This window comes from Phodopus roborovskii, unplaced genomic scaffold (assembly GCF_943737965.1).
Source record: "Phodopus roborovskii unplaced genomic scaffold, PHOROB, whole genome shotgun sequence".
Classification (NCBI taxonomy): Eukaryota; Metazoa; Chordata; class Mammalia; order Rodentia; family Cricetidae; genus Phodopus; species Phodopus roborovskii.
In genome coordinates, this window is record NW_026126461.1 from 20,048,985 (window position 1) to 20,063,705 (window position 14,721).

Below are 14,721 nucleotides of genomic sequence, written 5' to 3' on the forward strand. Positions count from 1 at the left end.
GGGAAACAGAACTTAGTTGGTAAAAGAAAAAAACTAGGACAGGTCTTTAAACATTATTCCTAATTGCACTCCCACTCTCTGCTTCCTAGCAACCATGATTTTACCTCTACTGGTAAAACCAACATAAGTCTGGAAGTAGCTGTATACAGTGAAATCTGTGAATGATAGAAATGCTGTCTTAGAAATACATCATAAATGATTTGTTGTTGTTAAAGCATCATAATTACTTACGAAAGTTAGGTTGTTCCTGTATCAGAACCTTGCATCTATAAGTCAAGGGAAACTAAAGGTTAACAACCCCCACACACACACACACTAAGCTCTGAAAAGAAGACATAAACCAACAGTACAGATATTTTTCATCTTGGATTTCTAGTCCACAGAACTGTGCGACAAGAAGTTTCTGTTTAACCTGCCCAGTTTGATGATAGAGTTTGGAAAACCAAATGCAATAGGGATCCAGATAAAAGATTTGTGCCTGGCAATATTTTGTCAACTCTTACTTAAAAAAATGCTAATCAACATCAGTGTTGTAGTGTCCTTAGCTAATTAGCAATCCTCACAGGTTTAATTTTTGACCCAGAAAAATTACTGTCATTAACCTAAAGCTCTTACTTACATGTCTATATTTAGTAGACTGAAAATAAAAGTTAAATGTTTATAAATTATATAAATATAATCTCAGTAAATGGTAAACTAAATAAAACGCACATAAAACCTATTTATGAAGATTTTATTTTGTCAAGGAAATAAAAACAACTGAGTTGAGGAGAGCAGCATGGTTTTACATTTTTGCTAATCTCTTTAATTCTTTATATACCATAGTTACCATTGTTAGGCTTTAAATGTGATTCTGCTTTCAGTCAGTAGCAATACATTTTCTTTATTTTAGTAAATACAAAGAAAAACCCAGTCTCATAGATGTTTAGTTTTAGGAGTACTTAATTGCTTTTCTGAGAATATATGGATATTATTTGAATTTTTTTTGTCCCTAAAGCCTAATTTTTTTTAAAGGCTTTGGACTGGAGAAATGCCTGAGTAGTTAAGATCACTTGCTTACAATGCTCTGTAACTTCAGCTCTGTAGAATCTGGTTCCCTCTTCTTGTTTCTAAGCATACACACACACACACACACACACACACACACACACACACACACATGCACACTTGCACATGGGGAGCATATGTGCACACAAATACATTTTAAATTTCCCTTGCTTAATTATAAGATGTATTATGAAGTATAAAATGTTACCAATGAACATTTTTATTTTTGTTCTATTGAAATCCCCCAAACTTATATAAAATAACTTTTGTAAAATAGCCAACTTTCATCATTATGTGGTCAGTTGGAATATACTGAATCACTGTGTTATGCACGTTTGAGTGCTGATTCATTTCACTGTTCCAAATAACAAATCTGTAACACAACTCCTTCACCTAAGGCTCAGGGACCATTATGAAAGAGGACTCAGGGTTAGCCAGGAAACAGGGAGTTTGCCATGAGATTATGTCTTCTGGGATTGTCTGAAGCTACACTAATGAGGTCTCACCAACTTGATGGCCTAAACATTGGCTAAACAAGGACAACACCAATAGACATGCCAAAGTGGATGGGGGGAAGCCTCAGTTCTACATGAACTATGGGCAGCTAAGGAATGCTGAGAATAGGAGAAATAATCACCAGCAAATAGTATACCAGTTGGTTGTCCAATACCAAATGGTCAGCCCTGAAAACATATATGCAAGTTATATAGACTGGATAGGTGGTATTCATGTACTTAGGAATATATACGTACATACATATACATACATGGATATAACAACAATGAAAAAGATGGCATGAATTTGAAAGACAGCAAGGAGGGATATATGGGAGGATTTGGAAGGAGATAAGGAATGGGATAAATGATGTAATATACTTACATCAAAATGCAAAAGAAATAATTTAATAAATCACACTTGAAATTAATATATAAACTCATTATTTTCTCTGTAAAATTTCTAAAATTTAATTTTTCCTTAAAAATAAAAATTTATTTTAATTTTAAAATCTATAACAAATTCATATATACTAAAATTTGATTATTCGTACTGTTGTTTATTTCCTTCTTTCATCTCTTCCCATTTTCCCACTAAAACCCCCTCTTCTTTCAACAGACCCTTTCTATTTTCTTTTTTAATTCTGCTTGTAGTCATGAACAGGAGTGTGAAGTAACCTATCAGAGGTTATACCACTGAATAGAATGATAGTCAATTCTCTAATGCCTACAGTTCCTCAGTGAGGGATAGGTCTTCATGACCCTTCTTGACACATGATAAAATGACGACTGTCCCAGTCTTACAAAAGTGTTTTGTATCAACAACTCTAGTTAAATCTTGACTGCAATGGCCATGTGTTATCATTTTTAAAATGCCATGAAGAGAAGTCACACCAAACAACAAGGCTCATATAAGAAGTTTGTTTGAAGAGGCGAAAGAAGGGGCAGAGAAAGGGGCAGAGAGTGGGCAGAGACTGGTCCCTGAGAATGAGTGGAGAGAGGGAGAGAGAAAGAGAAATAGGAAGAGGAAGAGAAAGAGGAGAAAGAGATTGGAGGTAGGCAAGGCCTGCCTTCTATAAGGGAACATAGCAAATGTGCACGGGAGGTGCTCTTATTGACTGCCCCTGAGAGTGTATCCTGTCAGGACTCTAAGGGCAGTTGCCTAATACTAACCCCATGTCATGTGCAAAAGACACAGTTTCACAATGTCCCTCCCCAACCTCATTGCTTACATGCTTTCTACCCTCTCTTCTGCATTGGCCTGGGCCTTCGAGGTAGTATTAATACAAATGTCCAGTTTAGGACCACAAAGTCCACAGTCAGTTATTTCCACTCTTTGACTTGTGGGAATCTTCATTAAATGTTATCACCACAAAGAGAAACTTCTCTGATGGAGGAGATCAGCATCAATATCCCTGTTGAACACAGGCAAAAGTTCTCAATAGGAGCATATTCCTCATGGAGGGATACTCCCTTAGCCTAGAAGTGGGAGGGATGGCCTAATCCCTACCCCAAATGACTTGACAGATTTTGTTGATCCCTCCTGGAAGGCATCACCCTCCCTGTGTAGTGGGGGGGGTGAGTTGGGAGGGGGGTTGGGAGGCATAGGAGGGAAAGAGGGAGAGAGAGAAGAAGGGAGAGGGAACTGTGATTTATATGTTAAATAAGAAAATAAAAAGTGAAAAGGAATACTCAGAATATGGGGACATATTAGAAGGATCATTCATCATGATCAATTTGGCCTTACTCCAGTGATGTGGGAACAGTTTAACACAAACAGACAAATGTAAGACTCAATAGAGATGGTATCTAAGACAGGAATAACATAATCATTTCAACAGATGTGTGAAAGACCTTTGACAAAGTTATACAATCCTTCTTGATAAAGCCCTGGAGAAGCTAAGAATTGAGAAAGCCCATCTCAACATGATAAAGACAAACATCTAGCCAAGGCACATTACTCAGAGAAATATTCAAATCATTTCCTACAGAATCAGAAGGCAGACACTCCTATTCATTCTAATGCTGGAGCAATGAGAAAAGAAGTGAACAAAATAGATTTAAATAGGAAAATAATCAAAGTGTGTGTCTCATTCTGATTGATTTTTCACACCTGTTCTATGTTTTTAGTTATTTTTCCCACTTAGTGCTTTTGTTATTTGCTTAATTCTTGTTCTTCCATTGCATTAAAGTGTATCTCATGAGATTTGGTATATTGTCTTTTCATTTAATTATAGGAAATTTTATATTTCTTTTTGGAGTTACTCAAGAAACCATTCAATAGTAAGATGTTTCAACTCCCTGATTTAGAGTACTTACTTTCTATAGCTTATCCTCTTGTTGAGTTTTATTTTTTTCCCATTGTGGACAAATTAAAAGAAGCAGTTGTAGAAAGTGTGTCACTGGGGATGGGCTTTGAGGTTTCCAATGCTCAAGCCAGGCTTAGTGTCACTCTCTCCCTTCGTGCTGTGTCTGCCAGTCCAGATAGAGAGCTCTGAGCTACCTCCATTCACCATATTTGCCTGCATGCCACCATGCTTCCCCATCATGATTGATAATGGACTAAATCTCTGAAACTGTAAGCCAGCCCCAATTAAATATTTTCCTTTATAAGAACTGTTGTGGGTCATAATGTCTCTTCACAGTAATAGAAACCATAAGTAAGACATACTAAAGATAATACCCAGGTATCTTTGGTGTTGAGGTTTTACATTCAGTATTCTCATTCCAAGGTGTCTATTGACTCCTGTCAATCTGTCAATTTTGTAAACTTATGTTTCTGAGTCTACTATTTATTGATGAATGTGTTAGTATTATTTTCCTTTCTATTCAATCTGAAGGATTCCTTCTAATGTCCTTTGTTGAACTGGGTTTATTATCATACATTCCTTTATCTTGTTTTTCCTATGGAAAGCTTTTCTTTTTCATTCAATTATGAGAGGTAGTTTTGAGGTATATTTAGTCTGGGTTAGCAGTTTTAGTCTGTTAGAATCTATAATATATCTTTTCAAGCAGGCCATTTTAACTTTTAAATTTTCAAAAAAAAAGTACCAGCTATCATTCTGATTAGGCCTGCATTTGTAGGAATTGTTCCTTGTAGCTTTCAGTACCTTTTAACCGTTTTCCTGTATATTTAGTGTTTTAATTAATATATGATGTGGGTCATGCCTATTTTGTATTTTTTATGCCTTCTGTATCTAGGTGAAAACCTCCTTCCCTAGATTTTAGAAATTTCCTTCTATAATTTTTCAGTATAAAAATTTCTCCCTTCTATTCACAGACCTTGTCTTTCATGTAGTCCTCCAAATCTTAAATGCTTGCTATTTATACTTAAAACAAATATCACTGATCTTGACAAAATGATACAGCTCCTATACCTTGTCTTATTTATTGGTGAGGCATTCCACTGAACTTTTTATTTCATTTATTGAAGTTTCCATTTCTATTGTTCTTTCAGCTTTGTTTTCCTAGGTATTTATATCTTTTTATTCAATTATATTTTCACATCATGAATCAACTTCATCTTTTTATTCAGCTGTTAAGAGTTTTCTCAGGGTCTATTCAATAATTTATGTCTTTATTGACTTCCTTTTTTCTTTAAATTTCTTTGTAGAGTTTAATGTAAATCATTCTTATTTGTGTTATTAGATTCATAATTTTTGGAGGATTATGCTATCTTGTTATTCATGTTACTCATATTTTTGTACTGGGATATTTATATCTATGGTTAGAACACTGTTTAGGGTTTTGGTTTGCTTTTTTTTTTAATCAGTGACTTTTTTTTCCTTCAGTGGAAGTGTAGTGTATGATATTTTCTAGTATTCAGAACACTCTGCTCCATCCCAGAGCTTCCATATGAATTGAGAGCTCTCTGCTACAGCAATCATGACTCAGCAGTAAATCCACGATGAAAATAGAGTAGTACTTTATCACAGTTGAGTTTCTCAATATGTGTCCATTGTTTTAGAGAATGAAGGGTGCCAGTAGTATTGTGTGTTAATCACATAGTAATCACGGGGATTGTAGTTTAATCTCTGTTGTTGTGATAAAATACTCAAACCACAAATAACTGGTGGGAGGAATATTATTTGGCTTAGACTTTAAGGTCACAGTTTATTACTGAGAGCAGCTCTGTCAGGACATGAAGTAGAAAACATGGGAGAATATCATGTGCTGGCTTGTTGGAAGTCTTATGTTAGATAACTTTCTAACTATCTGCCCACAGAATGGTGCTCAGACCTCCTGTATCAATTAACAGTCAAACAGTCCCCAATATGCATGCCCACAGCCAATGTGACCTGAATAACCCCTCAACTGAGACTCTTTTCTAACATGACTCTGTGCTGTATCAAGTTAAGGCTAACTAGGATAGTCTGCACAAACAAAAAGTTAAGTAAAAGAAGCAAAAAAACAAAAAACAAAAAAAAAAAACTTCACAGGATTGGTTATTAATACTAAGTCTATAAATAGGCACTAGGGGAGAAGAATGTACATAGAAAGGGCAATATTTGAAGAGAAGTGAAGAAAGATGCTGATAAATATGTAAGTTTTGACTGAAAGGAAAGAAGTAATAGCATGCCCTAAGATAATGTAGAATGGTTTCCTCTCTTAGGAGGTGGGATCACAGAGACCCTGTACACAAGAGCAGTTGAGGTGATATTTTGTTTGTGATCTAACAAGTAAAGCATGCCCTGAAGATCAGAGTACAGAACTAAGCCACTCGTTAGCCATAAAGGCTAGGCATTAGTGACATATAGCTTTAATACCAGCAGCCACACTAGTTAACCATAGACACCAGGCACTGGTGATGCACACCTTTAATCCCAGCACTTGGGAGTCAGAGGCAGATGCATCTCTGTTAGTTCAAGGCCACCTTGAACTATATGAGATTGATCCAGTCTAAAAGGGAAACAGAACCAGGTAGTGACTCACACTTTTAGTTCCAGTACTTGGGAGTCACACACTTTTAATCCCAGCACTAGGAAAATGGAGACAGAAAGGGATATGGCTGGGTGGAGAGAGGAATACAAGGCAGGAGTAGACAGTAGCTTGGCATTCAGTGTAAGGGTTCACAGGAACAGGATCATCCGTTTCATTCAAGGATTCAGTAGAGGTAAGAACTAGTGACTGGCTGCTTTGCTTCTCTGATCTTTCAACATTAACCCCTGTATCTGACTCTGAGTTTTCATTATTAAAGTCAATTAGAATTCAAGCTACAAGTAGTCTATATTCTTGGGTGGGGAGAATAAGGAGGAAGGGGTATGGAAAAAAGGACAAAAAGAGAGGAAATGAAAAAGTACAAATAGTGATGTACCAGGTGGCTGGTACATTGATTGGTCTTGGGTGTATGTCAATTAATCTTCTCAAAGTGTCAGATTCCCTTTTATCATTCTTGACAAAATTATTGCTAAATGCCCATCTCTGATAAGCAAGCTTATGTAAATTTCCTCCTTCCCTCCTGCTTTCCCTTTCTTCCTTTTTCTCCTTCCTTTTTATAAAAGTGCTCGTGGTCACATACAATATGTTTGTATTCTGTTACCGAGAAATCTCCAGCCCCCCTAACTTATTTTCACAAGTAAAAATGCTGTTCCATAAATACAAGTCAAATTCAGTGCACATTTTAAACAATTGAATAAATAATTTTCTTTGAGATAGTTATTCTACCTTGATATCCTTCAGAAGTACTTTATGTTTGTCTCATTTTATCCCATAGGATATTAAACACATTAGTTTTGGCTTACACAGCATAATTAATAAATATTTACTGTTTAATCAAGATGAATGAAACTATTTTTTTTTCACTAAGACTACCCATCGTAAAAACCAAAACAGCTAGTATTACAGTAACTTGATGCTATAATGTATACTAAATGCTAAAGATCTCGTCATTGTCTTTTTTAACATGAACACACATATTGATCCAGGGAAAACAACAAATAATACCTTTTTTTTTTTTAAATCTGATGAACCCAAGGTTTCTTAGAATCCCCAGGGCTTTCTTTGTAAATCACTGGGCTGTGTGAGAGTGTTATGCATGCATTTCTTTCATATGAAATTTTCCTGGAAGACATTTACTAATACATAAAGCACAGTGAAAACATTCCCAATATTACTAATGGAAATACTTTGTGGAGAAGAAGAAAAATTACTTCTTTTTTCCTGTGTACTAGGGACTTAGGGCGATCTCCCTCAAACAAGGTTGGCAGTATTGGTGGACTTAATGCCTTAGCCCGTGCATGTAGCCAGCACATGAGTAGTTTGTGGTCAGGGCTGGCCTTGCCCTGGCAGGAATGTCTGGTGGGTTTTCCTTTGTAAAGACAATTAAGAGAAAGATGGAACTGATTACATGCAAATACTGTAGCAGTTATTTCTTACTTAGAAGCCTGAGCTAATATATGTTTTGAATTATATTCATAGTACAAACAACTAATCTCTTTGGAGAAACACTGTTCCCACTGAATGTCTCAAACCTTTCAAAGGAATTTTATAATGTTACTTTTCATATTCTAATGATCAGCAGAGCTCACGATTTTTCAGCATTAACATTTAACTTCAAGGAACAAGTTACAATGACTGCAAAAACATTTAATGAATATTTTAATAAAAAACATTTACACTCCAAAGTAGATGAAAATTTTCCTTCTGACTCATACATTGAAATTTACAGGGCCTGTGCCCTAAAGGACATAATTGTAAAATTCAATTGCCTTTTATATATCTAGAGCCATTGCATCTAGAATCAAGAGACATTTATTGTTGGTAATAAAATGATTAATAGTACTTATAGAATTCATTTAATGGCTGTTTTCTTGGAGAAATAAATTACTATCAAATTCAATAAAATTCCATTTGGCTTTGGTAGGTAACATGAATACAGAGTAGATTTTGTTCCAAAGTCACAAATGAATGTAATTTAGGAGAAAAACAGAATTGATCCAGAGGAAACTTATTTCATAGTATTTTATTTCAGTTTTACTGGTCCTTCAGTGATGTGTATTTCAGAGTGATGTACACTGAAAAACTGCTAACTTGATACAAAACAGAGAAGGAGCCCCTAAATTCACTGCGTAGGAAGAAAGGGTTTATTTCTTTACTCATTCTTCAAAGGGAAATAACTGATTTATATGAAAAAGAATCCTGAATTATTAAGAATATTTTATACTAGAAATAAAGAAAACAGAAAAGGAGGGAAGGAAAGAGCAAGTATTTTAAGAGTAGTTTTCATACTTCTTATTTTTTTTTTTTTTTTTTTGCAATGTTTGTCATAGTGCTGTGACCTTAGCCCATTGGGGAATGTCACATCACCAACCATTATTTCAAAGACAGTAACATCATGATATGATCCACTCTGCTAGATAGACACATGGCTTATTTGAAAGATATGGTCATTGTCTGTGATTATACCATAGCTGTACCACTGACACAACACTTAAAATCAGAGGGCTAGTTTGGAACAGTCACTGTTGGTTGTGGGCATAACATGTTATCCTCAGAGAGAAAAACAGGGGGAAGGTAGGGAGGATCAAACAGACATTAAGGCCTCTTACTCTCCAAGAAGATGGTATTCTGCAGTGATCCTGCCCTCAAACAAAAAAAAAATCTTCAACTGATTTTGATGAATGGTGCCAGAAAGGAAGGAAAGTAAGAATTCACCACCCTCAGCTACCACAAGAACAAGATGAGACATGATTGTAACCCTCCACCTTACAGGCAAGTAAGTAACATAAATAAAATGTGGGGAAAGGTCCCAAACAGAGAAATTTCTCAGTTTTCTATACTAACCACAGAGCTAATTTTTGAAAATATTTCTTGTTGATTAAACTTGTCAGTATACTTCTGGTTCCTTTGTGTAAGATAAGCAAACAAACCAAAAAAGCATGTCTGTGTTCTGAGCAAGGTTGTGGCTGTCTGATGGGAAGGGTTATTGGATCCATGGCTATTGGTCCTCCTTGTGAACATGTTCTTAAGTTTTTAAGTTCTGACTTAAGGGAAGGGGAGTAGAGGTTATGATAGATAAACTGGTTACGTTCAGAATCAGCTCATTTTAACCTTACAATGTAGAACCATTTTTTTTAAATATGTGTGTTTTCTATTTTAGAATGCTGACACTTTTTTTTTTAAAACTTGATTAAATTTTAGTCAGCCACTCTTAACCTTCTTTTAGGCTCTCTGCACCTTTCTTGTAAAAATTCAGTGTCTGAAGATCTAACCTAAGCGAGTTTGTGTAGGTAGGATACCTTTGGACCATCAGCTACCGAATAATGACAGAGACTTCTTATTAAGTATGAAAACTTAGTCTTAGCTTATGCTTATTCCTAAATAGCACTTATAACTTAAGCTAACTCATCTATATTTATCTACATTCTGCTAAGTCACTGATTTCCTCTGCTCAGCAGGGTGTGTCTCACTACCTCCATGTCTGTCTGGAGAATGCCACCTCTCTTCTTCCCAGAGTTCCTACTTCTGCTTGAAAGTCCTGTCTATCCTCTCCTGTCTAGCTATTAGCCATTCAACTCTTTATTAAACAAATCAGAGGATGCCTCGACAGAGACACATCTTCATAGTGTACAAAAAGATTTTCCCACAAGTTTGAGTTCCTGGTCCCTAGTACCTAGGGCACTTGAGATGTCTGACAACTCTGGCTTGTCTTTCGTCAGATTCGTTTAGGTAGGTTTCCTCAAATACCTTTTCTTATAACATTCCTTTTCATAATTTTTCATGCACAGACCTCTAACATGCTGTTTGGTTTTAATTCCAATTTCTTTATAGTATATTTTGTAGCAAGACTCTGTTCCACCAGCCAGCTCCCAAATAATTACATGGAGACTAATTAATTATGAAAGCTTGCCCAATAGCTTAGGCTTATTTCTAACTAGCTCTGATAACTTAAATTAACCAATTTCTATTAATTTACTTTCTGCCTCATGGCTTTATTACCTTTATTCTTTACTGCCCATTCTGCTTTCCTGCTTCCTCTGCATCTAGCTGGCAACTCTGACTTCTTCTTTCTAGAATTCTGTCTACTCCAAAAATCCTGCCTAGCTATTGGTTGACCAGCTTTTCATTAAACCAATCAGAGGGACATATCTTCATAGTGTACAAAAAGATTATTCCACAATGATATTTGAAATTGGGCCCTAGGGCAAACCATTGTAGTGGTCTGTGTTGTCTCAAATAAAGCCTTCCATATGGAACTGTAATCAGTGCATTCCATATTTTCTCTAAAGTACCAGTCTTTTTTAAATATTTCTGGACAAGGGGACTTGAGTTATGTTTTTAAGGAACTGGGTGAATGCTTTGTTACCCCCTTTTTTTTAGATATAAAGTTGTTAGCCAGTTAATAGTATTTTTTATTGGCTAGCTCTGTCTTAAATATTAACCTATTTCTATTAATCTAAATATTTCCACGTGGTTTTATCTTACCGGAGAGAGGGGCTGGAATTCTGTTCTCTCTGTCCTGCATGTTGAATCTCCTCCTAACTCTTCCTGAATCCTCCTTCTCTCCTAGTCCTGCCTATCTTGTTTTCCTATTGGCCAAAAGTGTTTTATTCATTAACCAATACGAGAAACATATTTACAGAATGACATATCCCATCATCTCCTCTTTTCTGTCTAAAATAAAAAGAAGCGTTATAACCTTAACATTAGCAAAATATCTAACAAAACAGTTACCAAATAAGAATCACAGTTAACAATGTTTAGTTCATTAACATTTAGCAAGATTAAAACAAATGTATTCCATCATCTATCCTATTTTTTGTGAGTCTAATCCTGACTAAGGAAAACTATAACCATAACTATCTGTCTTCAACTCCTTCAAAGACCACAGAAGGATAACATATAAACTCTAGAAATGACAGAGACATCTTGCTTCCTGAAGTTCTTTTCTAATGTTCCATCTTTAGCCTATTGGCCATAGTGTGTCTGGCAGACTTCTCAGCAAAGCAAGAAATTTCAAAATGTCCCACCTGTGTTGGCAGTTTTCTGTGTGTCCTGCAGACTGTCTGGCAGACTGACTCTTCCATGAAGCGAGAATCCTAAAAAGACACAGAAATCCTGGCTGTAGTGGTCTGCAAGGCTGCCTTGTGTCATGGACATTGCTTTAGGGGGTCTGGCTTCATCAAACCATGTTAGTCTGGAAGGAATCCATATCTTTTCATTTTTAGGAGAGAGGGGCTATCATCCATGTAGAATCTGCTTTGTTACTCTTGGGGAAGCCTTAGTTTAAAAACTGGAGATCTCTAAAAGTCTTGAGGGTTTTCAGGAGCAAAAATGAAGAGAGGCCCACATTCTTTGGTATTTTAAATTTTTTCAATATCAATTTTGTTAAAATTCTATTAACATGCTTAGTTCTTACACATTTACAAATATAATTCCATGATCAATTAGTATAAAAATCTGTGTTAACTCATGGTTTAATTAATTAGCCTTAGAGAAAAATATTTCTCTAAATATTTTTGTAAAAATCCATGAATGTTTATTTTTGCCAGAGTCTTATTTTTGTACATAATAATGACTAAAGATTATCTATAACTCATAAATTTATTATGCTCCAATTGCATTCTAAAAATATTTGAGTCGTATATATTTTAGTGATATAAAGTAACGAGTGTCAATGTGACATTTTAATGAATGCAAATTATGTACTTTAATTATATTCATCCCCTCTTACTAGCTTATCAATCTTTATATAGGCTAGCCTGGTTTACACAGTGAGTATCAGGCTAGCTAGGAGACCTACCTATGAATAAATAAGTAAACAATATTCTGGTTGCTATTGCTTTAGCAGACTAGTACTTTTTCAAGATGAAATAAATTAAAACTATATAAGAACCAGAACAACTCAGGAAAGGGTTTTTCATTAGTCTTACAAAATCCATGTGAAAACTATTTTTTGTCATTGTTTAAGTAATGGTTTTGCATAAATGTAGCCAAAGAGAAGATTTTAAAGGCAATAAAGTACAAAGGCTACTGAAAACATATTTTAATATTTATCAATTCAATATATTTGGCTTTAAAATTTTTATTTTTATTGACATTATAATTGCATTATTTATCCTTTCCCTTCCCCTCACTCCAACACTCCAAACCCTTCTACCCTTCTATATACCTTCTATATACCCCTCCTCTCTCTCTCTCAAATTCATGGTCTCCTTTTATTAAATCTTATTACATGCATGTATGTACATATATATATATATATATATATATGTATATGTATATATATATTTTCATTAATATAACCTGCTCAGTCTGTATAACATGACTTGTATGTATTTAGGGCTGACCATTTATAACTGAATAATAACCAGTTGGTGTGCTCTTCCCCAGGAAGACCATTTCTCCCTTTTAACATGATGATTTTACTAAAAAATGTTAGACAGTTTTTCTAAAACCAAAATAAATGGTTGTTGAAATAACTCTTTAATCCCAAGCAAAGCCATGCCAAACCCAATATAACAGCCAGACTGTGTTCTCATTTCTATCTTTATTATATTCATCTGGTTTGTATTATATAGGGTTATTTTGTCCCATATTAATGAAATTTTATGATGAAAATATTATTCAGCAAATACTAGCAAAAATATTGTCATAAAACATAGTCTAGACAGAATAAATTCAACTAATTTCCTTTTAAACTCCCAACCATAATTTGTTGAAGACCTGTCACTGTGTAAATCTGTTGCCATGTACCCCATACTTTCGCTAATAGATCTAGCTGGCACAACAGGGGTCATTGCAGACTTATCATGTGACTCTGGTCAAATCCACCTAAGTTTATTAACCCTTGGAATTAAAAAAATATACCTTTGAGTCAGACTGCAAATTTCTACCTAGAGATATTTTCATGATTATTTGTTTTGATTGCATTAAAACTACACATGGTTTGGAGAGAATTGATGCCACTTTGATATTTGAGCAATGGATATTTCCTATTAATTTAGTTTGTGATAGAGATTTCTTTGTGGAGAAAATATACTTTTTGTTTAATTGTTCATAGGCATTTATACTTTGGGGGTCAATTGTAGATAAAGACATTTTTATAATGACATTTTAGTATTTTCTTATTTGTTCATATGTTAGTCAATCAGTTTATTTTAAAATTTGAAACATATTGAACTAATAATAACAGCCATTCTTTATGGCAATGGGAGATGTTTGTAATTTTGTACTAATACTTGTATTTTTCATAGTTGGGAGATAATTAGTATAAGACTAGGGATAAAATCTTTGTTTATAAATAATTTTAAAACATCAGCATGAGTCTTTTTTCCATATGCTTTGATACAAATATTTAGTTATGATATTTTTAACTTTCTTTTTGTTAATGACTTTGGTTTAATAGATATTAAAATAACTTTTTAGCTACAGGCACGAAAATAAACAAAGAACGCCAAACTAATTTGGCCATAATATATACACACCTAAGGAATATACTTATACTTTCCTGTTGACTTTTTGCAATGTCGAAATTTATTGAACAGAAATAAATTCACAAACTTTTTGGTGAATACCTGGCCATTGGCAAATACATTGTTTAATTCCAATCTAAATTAATAAAATTATCTCTTTGATCACACACTACACATCACACAGTAGACGCTCTCTACATAGCTTCACAGATAGTACAATGTCTCCAAAAGGGCCAAATGCCACAGTTCCAAAGGGCTTTCTGGAGGCAGAGAGCTAATACAGTGCAGTACTTAGACATGTTGCTATGGAATCTGGCTGAAAAATGCTTCAGGTATGTATAGCACCTTATGACAGGCTGTAAGCTACCCAGCAGGGAGAGCATTTCCTGGTCATTGGGTGTTAATTTCTCTATGTTATGTATCCGAAATGACTATTATCTTCAGCATATCGGCTTATCATTAGTTACAGTGGACAACCAAGGGCTGCGACAATAGCACAAGTTGTTTTGTAGAGCTCTGGAGTTCCCTTGACCTGTTGCTCACCCTGTGTCCAGCACTGAGAGTTTGATTTAATGACCTATATTTTGGAGCAGCATTTACTACCCATTCAGTGCACTTCTGTTCAAACTCCTTTTAAAATATACTATATTTTTAATTAGCCCACTAACTAGTAAATTTCCATAAGGTTTCTTTATACAAACTAGTTTTTGATAACGCATCCCTACTCTCTCCTTTCCCCAAATTCTCCAGCTCCATTTAAACCTGTA